We start from the raw sequence: 16,905 nt of genomic DNA, 5'->3' as shown, positions 1-16,905 counted from the left end.
CCGCTGCAGATGGATCCCGCAGCCTCCCTGTGTTGCTACTTTCTTTCTTCACGAGGATAATCTCTGAGATCAAGTTTACCCATGTGGTTTTTTGTGATGATTATGGGATGACAGGAAAAGAAAAGGAAGGGAAAAGGAGTATTTTACAGAGACATTTGGTTGATTTATTGTTGCTGTTGATAAATGTTAGTGAAATACAAATACGTGTTGCTATTCCTCTTGTGGGTGCTGGTTTCAGTTTTTTAGAGCAGCCGAATGATTAGCTGAAAAAAAAAAAAACCCCAAAAAACAAAAAAACTCCTTGGCAGACATTTGCAGCTCTTCCCTTGGAAGAAAATGGCAACAATTACAGAATTTCAGAAGTTATTTTGAGTAGCAGTGCTGTGTCCTTGGCATCCCTTCTCAGGAAGTTCATTAGTCCTCTTGAAGCAGTGCCTGGACTCTCATGAGTTGCATCGTTACCTGTTTCATATTGATACTCTTGTGCACAGCCTGTGTCTGGGAGGAAGGAAGGGGCATGGTTCCCAATTCACCAAGGACTGGATAAGCTTGGATTGTTGGTGTCATTTCTCTGTGCAATTAGGGAAGTACAGTAAGGACTAAAAAAGTACGAGGCGGCAAGTGGTTTTATGTCTGCCCTGGAAAAACAGGGAGGGAAGCCAAGGAGTCTGCATGGTCAGCAGTGCTGGGTATGGAGTGACCCATTAATGTGTTATCCTACTAAGCTGAAGAAATGTCTGAAGAGGAGAATAACCTGATGTGTTAAAAATGCCTTTCTAAATTAATAATTTAGAATAAATCTTGAATTCCTGTGAAAAATAAGGGTAGTACTTGCAAAATGAACTTGTGCTCTCTTCTATTCCCTACTGGGTTTTTTTGATTTTTGACTAGACAGCGAGAGGACAACTTGGCACCAGCTTACCATGGCAAATTTGTTGATTTATAAGGACTGAAATCTCTGTGGCACTTTTTACCCTACAGTCTGGAGATGAAACAGAAGGACTCAACTATGCAAAATTCTAATATTAATGGAAATGACAAATAATAAATTTTATATAGGTACAGAAGAATTTATATTCATCACTTAGACTACCAGTAACCTTGGAAAGATAACCTGGCTTATGGAAATGCAGAACTCCCAGATTTTCAGCAATATATTCCATTGCAGTTTTTGAATACAGATGTTAGAGGAAACACTGAAAATGAAGTAAAAATGGGATGGGAAATACAAAAAACCAAACTGGCTTACAAAGGGCTGTTTTCCTCTTCACCTGACATACAGAAAGCATTGTAATGACAGGGAAGATCATACAAAGAGTGCAGCTTGATTAAGCGTGAGACCCCTGATGTTTCAGCCTTGGGTTGAGTTTTCTGCTCCTCTGCAGCATCTGGCCTTTCTCCTGGTGCCTGAATGTGAAGCTTGGGTGATTCCTATCAGGAGTTACAGCTCCCTCTGTTAGACTTTGCTCTTTAATTATCCAGAATAGGACAAATCAACATCTTCAAAGACCAGCACTATCTGATTATTTCCATCCACATAATCTTCAGATTGCCCTGGAGCATTCTGCTGTCTCCTAGATCTAGGTAACAGTTTTGATCTGATTTCCCATGCTTTTGCTCACTGGGCACTGAATATTTTTGTGTCCATCTGCTCACAAACTGGAACCAGAAGTGCACATGTGAAGTTGCAGCTCAGATCCCATTTGTACAGAAGCAGGTCTGTCACAGTTTTCGCTGCTATTTTATATAAGACCTTCAAACCTACCGCTGGTTCTTGGACACTGAACTTTTTTTGGTCCAGAAAGCCCTGCCTGAGCTTGCATTTTGTAGGTATAACTAATGGAAACCAGTCCCTCCATAGTGCTGTCTTTGGTTTTGGCTTCCTCCAAGGAGAGGAAGGGATGGCATGAAAAATTTCAAAATTAAAAAACCAAAAAACCCTACCAGAAGTACATTTTCATAGAACCACTTGCTGTTTGCGTTTTTATAGGTCAGACTAATTTAAAATGCATAGGCAAATCTTTTGGGTTCCCTCCTACTCCTGCTTCTTATTGTGAAGGTAAAAATTCCATTTTATGGAAGTTGATTAGTTACTTGTCAGTATTTTTAGCATGGCTGTGCCTGAATGAAGTTTAAATCATAGCAAAGGTGAATGCAGCTTGATGGGAGCCACATACCTCGAAAGGCAGCTCTATCTGGTTCAGCTGGGATCAACTATAATTCTCTGCTCATTAAACCATTTCATTCTGATAAAATACGTTAAATGAAAAAGTTTTTAGAGAAAAAAGAGAAAAAAGAAACATTATCCCTGCCAAACAATCCCTTCAGTTAATTACAGGGTTTTTTCTTTCAGAGGAACATCCGTGTCTGTTCATATACATCAACCACACTAACTAGGAAATGTGTTTCAGAAAAATAATAGCTGAAAAAATAATAATAGGAATTTCTAATTAGTTTTGGCTGCTGAAAAGATTTACTTACTCTTCGAAGAGTTTAAATAAACATCTGACGTTTATAAGCTAAAAATAATTTGTTAATATAAAAAAATGCTTTGTAAATTCTGCTTTTGTCTTTGAGCTGAGAAAACAGTTATCAAAATTTATTGATATATGCTTATTTATTTTGGAAACATTTATGACAATCTTGGGTTTAATTTCCTTCTGCTTCACTTCCACCTTTGTACTAGGAATAATATTGTACATGCTGTGAAATATTTCACTGTAGTGAGGCTAATTTCATTACTAATTGTCAGGTACTCTCATTATTATAACTGAAGTCCATAAAAATGCCTATTAAAAATACAAAAACAATATGAAATCCCCCTCCTTCTCCAAGCAAATGACTCATGCAGGCACACTGATCAGCTAAGATAATATATTAAATAGTTGCACCCTTGCTGAGCACTGTCTATTTTCTCACTGACTCATCCTTTTTAGCTACACGCGTAGCTAATTCTTAATTATCTATTATCTAATTATCTATTAGCTTATCTTGTATTCATCCTCTTTTGAACTTCAAGAAGAATCTCAGTTTTGGATCCACAAGTCAGTCTCCAGCTGCTTCTAATGTGAATCTCGACTCAGTTTTCAAAGCAAGTCTTGGTCCATCTCAATGGGCTGCATGAAAATAATTCATTTTAAAAAACCAAGTCATGTGCAGAATTGGCCTTTGGTCATCTTTGACATGCTTAGATAATGGGCTCCTCTATCAACCACTGCACCTTTGTTCTCCTTTGTGAGGGCTCCAAACTTTCAGTTCATCTCCAGGACCTTTCCAGAGCTCTTAGAGGCTCCCATCTTGCACTTCATAGACCCTAATTTTTCCAGCTTGCCTTTATTAAACATGGAACTGAAAAATGTATTATTTTCCTGTTAGATCTCTTATAATAAACAACTTGTTCTCATTACACCAGCATGAAAATCCCCTGAGGATGACCAAGACAGGATCTTGGTGCTCTCACAAACTGCCTTGATTGCATGCTACAGGCACAGCATGGGCTCCCGTATCCGAGGGCTGGTGATCTCAGCCACAAGAATACTAGAAATAACCTGATGTGTGTAACGGGGAATAAGAGGGAAGGATGAATTTTATGTAAATTTAATCAGAAAGTCGTGAAGTGGCTTGGAAAGTTGGCAGAATATAATGTATCTGAAGACTCTTGTGTTGCTGCTCAGTGGAGGTGTCGTTGTCAGGTCAGGTTTCCAGCAGCACAGGGAACGTTTAGGAAGCAGAGAGCTCCTCTTGATGCACTGCAAAACTGTGTGCTGGACTCCTGGCTGGGTTTAGCACATCTTAAGCTATCCAATGACATTGAATATTTAATATGAAAAAAAGTTGATAGCACACTCTCCAGCTGTCTGTGAGCCACAGCCCACCCTGGTGCAGGAAAGGGGTGAGACATCTCTCCCAAAGTCTGAAATCCTGGTGCTGGAGACACAGAAGGCACACTGAGCTGTGAAATCCCTGCCAGCTTGGACCACGAGCCCTCAATGTTGCCATCTCCTTTGCTCCTCATGGCTGTTTCAGCGTGTGCCTTTGCACAGTTTTAAATAGTTTTATTGTAGGAAATCCCTCTTGCCTCCTCTATCACAGCGTTGCTCACTGCTGTGAAATTGGCAGTGCAGAATCCATTAGCTCCCAGCTGCAAGACAGATGGCATCTGTCTGTGGTGAGAGAAGGTTTGTTGAGAAAAGGCCTTGCAAATGCTTCCCAAAGGACATCAGACCTTACTTTTCCTGAGAGAGACGCAGACAGCCTTGATTACAAATAGACCTAGATCTTCCTTGTTCTCCACAGGAACAGGTGTTTCTTTTGCCTTACCAACCACACACACACTCAGAGAAAAAAATGGCTGGTTCTGGCTCTCAGTGCACCTCACTTTTGTGATGCCCTGTGAGCATCATCAGCTGAAATTCAGGAATGAGGGGATTTGGCCTTACTGTGACAATCAGACCAAGATAAGAAGGAGCAAGCCCAGAGGGTGGAGAGCAAATGGGATGTTGTGCAGGTTGTGGTGCTCTAGAGAGGTACAGCCTTTCTTTGAAAGCTGGTTCGAGGATGTAGATTGCCACAGCTCTTGGCTCGACTGCAGTTTCACACCACAAACCAACCGGACAGCAAAGAGAGAAAGATGAGCAGGAAAATGGTTCATTAAATGTTAGTGTTGCCACAGTCTTGGCTCTGGTATTGAGCTCTCCTCTGTGTGTGTGAGTTACCAAACCAGGACTCGCACATGACTCACGGAATGAGTGGAGAAAGGGAAATACCACACAGTGCTACTTTCTTGACATGTCCATTTGAAATTCCTTTAAAACCTGCAGTCTGAAGGAAGTTCCTAAACCTACTCCACGCTATATGCACTCCTCAAAGGACATCCCTTTGTTTGCATTCTCCCTGAGGATGCCTTTCTCAGTTTCCAGCATTCACAAAAACAGAAGGGCAGATCCTGATGCAAATCACACATCTCTGCCAGAGCTGGTGGGGCTACCCCAGCGTGTGCCATTTGGGAATCTAGGTCAAAGGAAGCAGATGCCCAGTGCTTTATGGGCTTTCCATGCACACGCACTTCCAGCATTATGGATTGAAAAGTGCAGCTACAGCATAAATGCTCCATTTAAAATTCTCTTAAACAGCATTCAAGCCTATACTGTAATTATACATATTGTATTTCCTTGTATTCAGACCCATAGGGAATTTATATTGTCCTTGCTAAAGCCAGAGGGACTGAAGGAAAGCAGTCATTTAATGATTCAGCTGTCTTGGGCTCTATGATTTAATCAATCATATGAAAGAAATTTTTAGATTCTTTGTGTTTAGAGTTCTCTTGTCTGAGCAGAAAATGTTCCCTTTTTGAATTGCTTTAATAGCTGTATTTATGCAGCTGAAAGTTCCTTAAGAAATGAAAGTAAAATCAAATTGCTGAGAATGCCTAGATAATTTATCGGAGAATATTCAATTAGAATATATTAATATTTTAGATTTCCATCATTAATTTAATATTCAGAGATTTAATTTAGTCGTTGAATTGCTGTAGTGCCATGCGTGGGTAGATTGTTAGGCTGAGTGCTTAAAACACCTGCCACAAATGGGTGAATCTCACTTTGATTCCCAAGAGCACAAACGCCTTTCTACTGACACAAGTCTTGCAGCAAAAACTCAGACACTAAATCTTGCCTGTGCTCTGCATTTTTCCATAATTGCAGAAAGGAATAATACAATCTTCTAGCAGAAATAAATGCAAGAGCCTTATTTATTTATGCATTCAAATCCAGACTGAGGGGAATTTGGTGCTCTGTGGTTCTGAGTTTGTCAATGTATTACTGAAGAATTTCATTTTGCCAGACTGGCCTTGTCACTTACTCAAGGAGAACCGTCGTAAGTGAGGTTCGGATTTAAAGGTGATTGACACTTTGCAGACAGATATCAAGGACTCCTATTGCCCAGTTCAGCTAAAAAAGCTGCCCTTGAGTTTTTGCCATTTTCCAGGATGCTTTGGGAATAGTAACGTGAGTAGAAAAATGCCCCACTAAATCATAAAATGCCATGTGATTCGGAGTGATAAATCTCCTTTGAATACGGCATCCCAGTTGCATGAAGGAAATGGAACCATTTTTAATTTCCCACATAACATAAAAACTGAGATTCTCAGAAGCCATTGGCAGCAGTGAGACTGCTCCCACTGATTGGGAAGTACCAGCATACCATTTCAGAAGTCTCAAAAATCATTGATAATATTTCTGATTAACTTCAAGTCATTAATTTGGGGTACACCATGTCAGACTGGGAGGAGATTGGGATAACAAACATGTGGTCTGACCTTGTGGTTGATGTTTCAAACTGTTTTGCAGTCACTCAGCATCCCCTGTGGCAGAGGAGTGGGATATACTAGCAGGGATTTGGGACCCTACTACTGATGACTGCTGGTTAAATACAAACTGTAAGTGAGAGACATGGAATGACAGAATTTTTTAGGTTGGGAAAGACCTTTAAGATCCTGAAGTCCAGCTGTGATCCATATAGCATTTGCTTAGGTATTTTTCTGTGCAGGATCTGACTTTTTCAGCCTGCTTGCATCACTGATGATGGTCTTTCTCTCACAGATAGAAGGCCGAGGCAGGGAAGCTAAGTGGCTTTGTTTGAGACCACAGAGCTGTTGCCATGGCCATGGGCACCACTCTCCAGTTATCAGCATCAGGGCCTGTCCTTGGGTTATTTGAAGAATCTCATAATGGACTTGGGTTTTAATGGAGTAGTCAGAATTTTTTTGCTAATGGTTATATTCAGTCACATTACTCCATGTCTGAGTTCACTGCTACACCTGTGCATTGGGTCTGTTAATGTGCAGGTCTGTTTTCACAGCCATGCAAAGGTGCTTCTCTGCTCTCTGCTGGCTCTCCAGCAATTTCTCCACCACCACCACCACCCCCATCCAGCCCACACCTTTTAGCTCCAGCTTCACATCAGGAGCAAGAGATTCAGGAAGCACAGAAGGATAACTACCCCTTGAATTGTCATACCAGGCATACTGCAAAAGAGTTCATCAGTCACTCCAAAGAGTATTTAGCTATAATACCCCATTGCACATATTGCAACATATCATTACCTCCCATCCCCTCCAGAAAGTGAGATAACTGTAATAGCCATTCGGGCTGGCTGTCATTACGTGAACAGGCAAAGGCAGGAAGGCACAGTCAGAGCTAATGCACACAGCTCATGAAAGCTATTGGAAATCTGTAAAGACAGTGTACACAAAAACAGTGGGTTGGTTAATTTGCTTAGAAAAGAGCTTTGGTTTTGCTCATGCCTTTTCCAAAGTAAAACACTAATAATGAAAAAAGCTGAGACAGGAACAGACAAAGAATTTGCAATCTGCCTCTTTGCTGCAGGAGTTCATTCTTTAACACTCATCACCCACATTAGGTGACTATGGGACTTGGCTTCCTTGATGAGTTGAAATGGAGTCCCGAAGACAGAGTGGTGCTGTGTGGGTGTGAGTTTGGATTTGCAGAATGATGGTGCAGATATAACCTTGACAGCTAGGCTGTTGCTGAAATTCACTGTAGCAGGCTGGGATGAGATAGGAAAAAAAAAAAAAATCTACACTTTTTATTCCCTTACTATTGCATATGTTCTTGATAGTCTGCACCAATGAAGAATTAAATACAGCACCCTGGAATTTCAGATGTCAGCTTTTAAGATTTTAGAGAATTTACTCTTGGGCTAATTTTAGGCTCTCACTGCTGTGGTTAATTGTTTTATTTATAACAGCTGAGATTTTCAGTGATAAAGGTGTCACCATCCAAATCCTTTCTCAGCTGTCTCTAATGCAGGCTGATGAAAGATGTAAGCCATAGCTACATGATGGGGCAGCAAAGAGTGGATATGCAGTAGTTTACCAGTTTCATTAAAGGCCCCATTTCTTTGCAGTTTGTCCTTTCCCACAATTCTTACCATATTTTTAATAATTACCATATTTATAATAACATTCATATTTGTTGCTAATTTCCTTAATTTAAAGGACATTTTTCTCCTATGTGAACAGTTAGACAACTTAAAAAGCAAACAAACAAAACCTTGGATCATATTAAGGGAAACATTTTGCCCAAGGCAATTTGGATATCTGCAGATGGTGGTACTGAACATTTTGGCCCTTGTTCAGCAGAGATTTTAAGTATGTGCCTAAATTTGAGCCTTTAAGTAACTCTGGTGGCTCTTCAGAATTTATTTGGTGACTGGAAACTAAGGACATTAAGAATGCCTTACTGGATTAATGTGTCCAGCACTGTGCAGTACTAACCTCTTTGGCCACATTTATAGTTTTTATTAGATTCCCAATTTTAATTACACTTCTCTGAGTGTACTGGTAGTGTACAGAGGGCACACTTTCAGATGTGCACACACATCAGCCTTTGCATATGTCTTTTTTTTCCTAGTAGACATTAGAACCTGCCCTGAAAAGCCACCCAGTAGACCTTGGTTGCGTATTTTTGGCATTGGGTAAAGAGAGCTGAATTCTTTCCCCTCCATGAACCAACTCATGCATCCCCCAAGAGCCCCTGCAGCTGCTGGGCAGGTGAGCTCACCTGGGAGAAGGAACAGGGCCCAGCCACAGGTGAGGGAGGTTTTGTCTTCCTCTCTGTGGACAAATGAGGTGGGTTTGACTACAGCTGACCCTGACTGTGGGTGCATGGGGAAAAGGCTCTAGGGGAGAGCAGGAGCTGTTCATGCTTCATGAGGGATGAGTGCTGGTGAAGGACCTGAAGGCAGGTGACTCTTGGAGCATGGTACAGGGTTCAGCTAGAGGTGGCTGGAGGGGACAACCAAGGACTTGACCAAAGCTTAGGTGTCCTGTGGAAGAGAGCAAGCCAGCAAAAGAGTGAAGAGAGGGTTTGGTGTTGCTTGTGGTGGTGTTTCATGTTGCTGGAGGGGTCACCCACCCTTCCATAACTGTTGTGTCGTTGTGCTTCATCCCTGCTCTGCTCCTGGGCATCAGGAGGCAAAGTGGGGAGGTGGCAGCAGGGGGATGATGGCTCAGCACAGGCTGTTATTCCAGCAGGATCATGTCCTAGAAAAGTTTCATCTAATGTTCCTCTGCCTCAGGTCTGTGCACAGTTTCTGAGATGTGTGTGTATGTAGATACATAGATATATAAATACAGCCAAAAAACAAGTCGTGCCATGTACATGCCCTTCTCATAACAAACCACCTGGCCATGCCCTCACCTTGCAAAGTTTTACCTGAGTAATTCCCCTTTGGGAATAAGGTTTTGGAAACCAGGACTTATCCTCTGTGACTCAAGTTGTAAACTCCTAAACCTAAAAGTTTCTCATGGAAATATCAAGAGACACCTAAATGCCATCGTGCTGGTGGCGTCGCTGGGACAGTCGCCTTCCTGGCTTCTCCTTCCACTTGTGATCTCTGCTCATTTTAATCAAAACATCATGACCTGAGGAGGGTTTTGCATCTGTGCTTGTGTTTGTAGCCCTTTTGGGCTGTTTTGCAGTTGACTTTTTTTTTTATTTGTGCTTCAAGGCTTTGTGAGCTGTAACATTTATTTAGGCAAAGAAGCTCATTTTCTTGTTAAATAGGGGACAGTTTAAGGAAGAAGAAAAGCTTATGTGGGCTCGTTTTTTCTGTCTAAAAAATGAAAGCCATGCATTGTGTTGTGAAAAGATTGGACATGGAGCCTGTGGTTTGAACCTTTAGGGAAACTTGCAGTCCACGTGCCCCTGTGCTAGTTAAACTCCTCTGTGGAAAAGGCAGAGCTGCAGTGCCCCCATTACTGCAGGACTATGAAAAATTCAGTGGGAGTGGCAAATTTTCCGTATTTTCAAGTCACTGAAAAAAGGCACAGCAGCTAAAAGGCAGAGTTTCTGACCACACTGTGAGTTATTTGGAGTTATTTCTGAAGTAACATCATTGGAAGGGAGCATATTAATATAGAGAGAGGAGAGGAAACTAAGATTAAGGATCTGTACTTAAAAGTGTTGCTAGTTAATCCAAGCCCTCGGAAGGGATTTGTGTGAGTTGGAAAACAAAAATAAATGTTGGGCCAGCTTAAATTTTTGGTGGTGTGTTTTGCAGTGAAGTGATGACACAATTTACTTACCAGTAAATGGCATTCAACTGCCTCTAACAAAAAGAAATTACAGTAGAAGAATCAGACATTATCAGAGCATAAGTCTTTTATGGAAGATTATAGCAGTTATTTATTATTTGAAAGCAAAGAATTGAGAAGCAAGGTGGCAGTTTTCTTTCAGTCATGGGAAATGCACCCTGTAATGTCTCCATGGAAAAAAGGAAAATGCTGCACCAAAGTGTTCCCATTCAGCTCAATGGCAAAAGCACTGTTCGTTAGCATCTGTTTTTGCAGGGAAACTCCTGTTAAGAGAGGAATTTAAATATCGGAGGAAGCATTTCGAACAACTGTCTGGGTTTACTGAATATTTTTCAGACAGTGTTATGTTTATGGTACAGGTTTTTGTATGCTAAAGGAAAAGGCAGTTCAGAATTTATGAAGCAGCTGCTGTGTCTTTTGAGCACCTAAGGGACTGAATGACACAACATATATGTATTTCTGAAGTCATTGGAAAAAAACAACCCAACAACTTTCCGTACTTCCTTTTGAACCATAACCTATGGTATCTGCAAGCATTAACACATTTTCTTTTAATTTTTTAATTAGACATGAATACAAAATTTAACATTCAGTTATAACATACTATTAGGAAATCAGCTCTTTTTCTCCTCCTTCTGTATCCATTCAGTTGTTAAATGTCCCCCTCCCTTCCTTTTTTTTTAACCTCTTGTTCTTAATGAAACTTCCTCCTTCTCCCCATGAATCTTTATGTAGGCAACCTTAGCTCTTGATTAATCAGTAATTAGGGAAGGAGTCATACTGATTTCAAGTCTCTAGTATCATACTCTCCAGCTGATATTCAAAACTAAAATCTGAAGGAAAGCCATAGTGTCAATATTATGCTACGTCTAACCATATGATGACAAAAATCACATCAGAGTCAGACCAGGCATATCTATTTATATAGGCACAAATCTGTCCTGCTTGGTATCGAGTGTAACACAATCATAATTCTCTCCCACGGCTGCTTTCTCACACATTCCCTGCTATTGCCTGCCTTTGTCACCATCAGCATTCAATATTTCGCCTTAAAGTTTACTACACCCTCTGTCATCTCATCTGACACGTACTGTTTCACTTCACTCCGTGTTTGCTGAGCAGTTAGGGCTCAATTCAAAGTTTAATGAGCCCTCATTAACCTCCATGAGCTTTGGATCAAACCCTTGTAGTCTAATATGGAAATAATGCCAGGGTATTATGGAGTTAAAAGCTGCCATACAGTGGTCTGAGGATAAAGTCACCGCGGGCGGGCGGCTTAATGGGGTATTAATTGGATAGAGGGTATTCATAACTACTGAGCACCAAGTGTGGATGTTGTTGAAAGAAGGGAGTAAATGCTGAATGGTCTGATCCTAAACTAAGGAAAACTTGAGGTTCCCTTTGCATCTGTGCTGTAACTCTGCATCAGGCATTTGGGGGGTTAATGCTGATGGGGGAGATTTTTCTGGCCCAGGTTGATGGGTGGTGTCACTCACAGGTCATCTTCTCTCTCAGCATCCTCCTCTGAAGTCCTGTCTGCCTTGGCCATATCAAAATCAGTTTTCCAGAAGCTAAGTATTCACAAAAAGGTAGTGTTATTGGAAAGGAGATGCTAATTCCACACCACAGCTTTTTCATTTCTTCTTTTTTTCTTCTCTGGGATAAGGCACTTTCAGCATTTAATCAACCCAAAATGTTGTGTCGCCTGAGCTCTTGGTGCCAGTCAGCCCCCCAGCAAGGCTGGCTCTCTATTCCCCTGGGCTGCTTGGAATATTCCCTTGGGGCTCTGCTGATAGAAGACCTCCACCAAGTCACATCAAAGCAGCTCATATTCAGTATTTTAGTCTGTTTCCTTTTTGTGCCCAAAATACTGTTAGTTCTTGGAGGAGCTCCATTCCTTCCTCCAGCAATGTGCAGAGAATCATCAGGCACAGCAAAGAATTCGTCCTTGTTAACAGAGATTCCCTCAAGGTCTGAGGGATAGCTGGGTCCCTTAGCAGATCCTGCCACATGCCCAGGGCCACCATGGCAGGGACACCAGACTGCTGCTGCCCCTTCCGAGCTGATACTGCCTGTGTAGTGTGGAGGGCCTGGGAGCTGTGACATCATATTTTCACCAGAGAAGTGGGACTGATTCCTTTCATTTATTTATCTTGGATATTCTCTGTGCTTCTTGCGTTTTTTGAAGAGCTGTTCCTTTCCTTCTGTGAAGCCACAGATGCAACGCATCCTGTCTTCATCCATGCAGCCAAATCCTTTTCCCTTTGGGCTGGTGACAAGTCACTTTTCCTCCATACAGCTAAGAAGAAAAAGAACAATCACATATGTAACCATTACAGAAATGTTTTTCTGGAAACTCCCAATCCATGATAGCTCCAGAAGACATATCCCCATTCTGTCTTATTCTTAAGCAAAAGGCTGTGCAATATCTGTTTCTGTACTGCCTGTGCCAGCCTGCAGTTCCTGCCTATCCTAATCCCATATGGGAATGAGGCTTGAACATATATGCTAGGAAGGGCTAGGAAATTCTCCTTGATTTAGTGCTCTCCTTTTTGTTCTTCAATTGATTAAGCAGCTGCTAAAATAAGCCTTCTATTGGAGGAGTTCCATAATGCCCTCCCCTCCAGGGCAATTCTGCAGCCTATATACCTCCCTTCTTTGTGTCTTCTCATTTCCAGTTCTTGTCTCCTGTTCCACCTTTTTGGGTCTTGCTTTCACGTTTTCTTTTTTGCTGTAGTGTGTTCCCAGGGAGATCTTTCCATGTGTTTCCTTTATCTCAGGTGGTCCCTGCACTGCTGCTCAGCCGTTCGGGATCAGGAGTCAGTCACAATCCCTGAAAACTGTGAGGTTGGCTGAAGTCTTGTCTGTCTCTAGCTCTTGTACCTTCAGTTTCAAACCTTTTTTCTCAGTTAGAAATATTTTTTAAGAAAATAAGAAACCCACAAACACCTAGACTTGTGGTGTCTCCAGAAACTGAGAATGTAAATACAGAGCAATCTGTGGTGAAACCTGGAGCATTCCCACTGTTGTCTCTCTGTGGATTTGTGTACCAGTTAAATGTCACCACTCCAGTTTTCTTGAAAGGCTGCTGTGTTCTCCTACAGGACAGTGTGGGTGGAAGTGTACACATTTCACAACCAAGGGTGTTGCTTTAAGGGCTGAATCAAAGTGTGGGAGATTTCATTAATCTTTTCCATTCAGTCTTTCTGATTGAGCTTTTTTTATTTATAATTATATGTCTGTCTGATTGAGAAAGCTATTTATCCATTCAATTTGATGATGAATGATCAAGAAGAAAGGATGGACAGGATGCTTTTAAAGCCTTTCAGCCCCATAGTTGTAGCCACTTATACTGATAGCTTGCACTGGAAAATGGAATGTGAATCAGAGAAAACATGGGAAATAATAGGAGGAAAATTCAGAATCCATTTCTGATGAGTTATATTAAACCCAAAGATCTTCCACTTCATAGAGAAATTATTTAAGTTTTATGCAGCTTTTGAGATTATGACAAGCTGAACAACTTGTTCTGGCTTGGTGCTCAAGCACCATATGGTACTACTTCAGCAATTTGATGTGATATTATGAATAAGAGTGCATGAGTAGTGAAATGTTTGGGGTTTTTATATCATATTGGCCTTCTGCAATAGACATTAAAAATGAATTCTGTTTAGAGTAAGGGAAGGGAAAAGAAACCCAGACCTGCAGGTTTCAATAGCATAATTGCAGCAAGCAAATGGAAAATGAATCTGTGGTGATTACAAAACCAGTTGCTGACAGGATCTCTTGTACAGGTGGGGATAACCCATGTTCTACAAGCCCTGTTCTCCTATTAGGTTTTCTCTGGTGCAATGTTTGTATTATCTTTAAGGAAAAGTCTTTATATGCTGTTTTCTTTGTTCAGGGCTAGTGGTTTGCATATAATAATTGTTATGCAAGTGGAAATTGACTCAGTGTGTAAAAATAAAATCTTAGGCTAAGCTTGTAATCTCAGACAAGTGTATGAAAGCAATAGTCAGCAAAAGACAATGATAAAATCTCAGTGTCCCTGTCTGAAGAAGGCCATCACTCTTCGTTGTGTTACTTTTCTTCTAGTTACAGGAAGTTGCTTCCTTACATTTTGTTGCTAAAAACAGTTCATGGGTAGCAGGATGTGACTGCCAAATTTTGGAGGATGAAGTAATGTGGAGATGGGAGGTCTGGTACAATTCTCAGGCAGTGGTCTCTCTTAGTGTGTCACTGTGTACTGAATTCTAAAGATAAAACAAATCCCACCCCTAAAAATGTATATTTATATATATATAATAGATTTGAACTAATGCTGTGTGTAAATACATCTAGTGTGCCTAGAGAGGATGGGACTGGTCCACCAGTACAGATCTCATGGGAGGAATCTCTGAGAGGCAGAGGGTGGCACAGGCTTTGTCTGAGGATTTGCTGGAATAACTAGTGGGACTGAACACCTGCCTGGAAAATTTGGCTGAGTTTCTTGCTCTGAATTACAGCTACATTAGTAGAGTTTTAAGGGACAAATGCTGCTTTGAACACAAACTGTTCATATGGAAAAATGTCTGATTTTTATCGTGATTTTGGGATTTGTCTTGTCTGGATGTTTCCCTAAATTTGTTTTTCAAATGGCTTTTGGTTCCGAATGGAGCTTTAGTTTGTAGTGTGGATACTGCCTCCATTCCACAGAGCTGACTGGTTTTCACTTGCTGTTTTATGTTGGTTTTTTTACCCTGAGAATTTATTTCTTGTTCTTAATATATTCCCAGTTGGAATTTAGTTTCTGAAAAAAAAAATTCTTCATCGCTGCAGTGATTTTTAGTGGTTGTATCCTTTTATGCATCATTCTCAGACAGTGTGAACATTTTAACCTTTTCTTAATTATTAGCATTTCCATCCCTGCTGTTCATTAATCTGTACTGGCTGAGACCATGATGTGTTGCCCAAGGATGCAGCCATGGAGCTGCTCAGCTCCTGCTCTGTGGAAACCTCAGCATACAGAGATTTTCGTGGAGCATCTACCATTTCACTTTTGAAGTCTGATCTTAGGACTGATTTATTTGTTTTGTAATGGGTAGGTTGGCTCGCTGTCCTGCTGAGTTATCTGCTTTAGTTAGAAACGTGAAAATGTTGTATAAATCCAAGCTGCTGTTAACTGCACTCGGATAGTAAACAGTGCATAGCACATTCTTACCACAAGTACACAAAACCAGTTATTCCTGGCACCTGGTAAAGTCTAAAACAAGAAACTGATAGAAATTAAGCAGTAAATTACCCAGCAAGGTTAAGGTCCAGCCTCTCTTCCTCTGGCTCCAGTTCTGACTTAAAAATGGAATTGTGGCTGAATCTACAGCTCTAGCTACCTGGATTTTGTCGTCAGATATTTAGTAGTACGTGCTCTCAGGCTTCAGTTCACAACTGAGTTGCAGGCATGCAAATGCTGCTGATGCTGGGGGAGCCTAAATGGCTCTGCAAAAGTCAGGAAGGAAATCCAGGGTATATTTGAGAACTGAGCAGACTCTCCCAAATCTCCCAAGTAATCCCTCCACTTTAGGTTTTTTGCATTTGCTTTGGGGTTGTTAAGATGTTGCTGGTGGTAACTTGGGCTGATAGATTTTCTACAAAATCTAGTTTTAAAAATAACATCCAGCCAAACTGAAACTTACTTCGAGTGTTCACATTCTGTAATGTTACCAGTAGTATTATACTTCTCATAATCAAAGGTCTTAGTTTTCAAAAGGTGACTCTATTTTGGCAAAATTAAGATTCTTAATATTTATGTAGGTTTTGTTCTTCATTAATTTTCTGCAGATAAAGAAAAACCCCACTTTCTGAATAGCTTTTATTTAGAATACAGTTCAGTGGTGCTTCTGGAATATTGGTTTGTAATTCTCATATTCATTCAACCCCGGGTTTCCAAGCTATATGTAGTGAAAATATAACCACTTTCTTCTTGGTTAGAGCACAGTACTTAGTGTTTTTTAAGTCTAGTACTGGGCAAACTGTGCTGAGTTTTATGTTGATGATAAAGCTTTAATTGCGCTTCTGAAATCCTCATCATGTGTAAAACAGTACCACTAAACTAAATGGGAATAGCATCCCGTAAAAACCAGGCAGCCTGGAGTATGATTAAGAGACAGTAATTTTTCCTTATTCGGACCAGCATGGTTTCAGTTTTCATGCTTTGCTTTCCAGCACTTCACCACTGCTCAGACACGTGTATTCCCTACCGCCGTCCAAAGATTTCCGTACGGCCTCCTAAATTTGTCCTGCTCGCTCCTGCATGGAAACAGTGAAAACTCTACAAGAATCCAAGCAGTCTTTAATTTCCCCAAGATTCCTCTGCAGCCAAGCCGTGTCTGAACAGCTTGTTGGCTTCGCGGCTCCGCTGTGTTTTGAGCGCGTTGCCGTGTGCGGATGGCAGGAGGTGACGAGGAGGTGGCACCACGTGTCCCTTTCAGAGAGTAACAGTTTGACCCTCAGCTCCTTGCTTCCATGCCTGATGTGGGGAGCTGTTGCACATACAGAATATCAGCTGCATGGCAGCAAAGCAAAACCGTCTCGAGAATTCTTAGTAAGTGGAAAATGGGAAGAGAAAAAATGTGAATATTGCAAAAAATCCACTTTCTTCAGCAGGTGCTAAAGCTGCACCTGCCAGCGAGCGTTAATAGGGCTTAGTTCACTTGATTGAGCATTACTCAGGGGAGATTTTGGGCCAAGTTTCCATCCTTGTCAACAGTTTCTTTCTCCACTGTAATTCATTAATTAGCAGCTATACCTGT

At 41.1% G+C, this 16,905-nt stretch overlaps 1 protein-coding gene across 1 annotated transcript in view; it reads left to right on the top strand.

The window, feature by feature from the left end:
- CDH4 (cadherin 4) overlaps positions 1-16,905 on the top strand; it is a 424,478-nt gene that overhangs the window by 268,554 nt on the left and 139,019 nt on the right. The gene's annotated exons all lie outside the window — the stretch shown is intronic.

The sequence above is a fragment of the Corvus brachyrhynchos genome, unplaced genomic scaffold (genome assembly GCF_000691975.1).
Source record: "Corvus brachyrhynchos isolate BGI_N302 unplaced genomic scaffold, ASM69197v1 scaffold10, whole genome shotgun sequence".
NCBI classification, from domain to species: Eukaryota; Metazoa; Chordata; class Aves; order Passeriformes; family Corvidae; genus Corvus; species Corvus brachyrhynchos.
The sequence above is the reverse complement of the archived record's forward strand: the minus strand, read 5'-3'. Positions and strand labels throughout refer to the sequence as shown.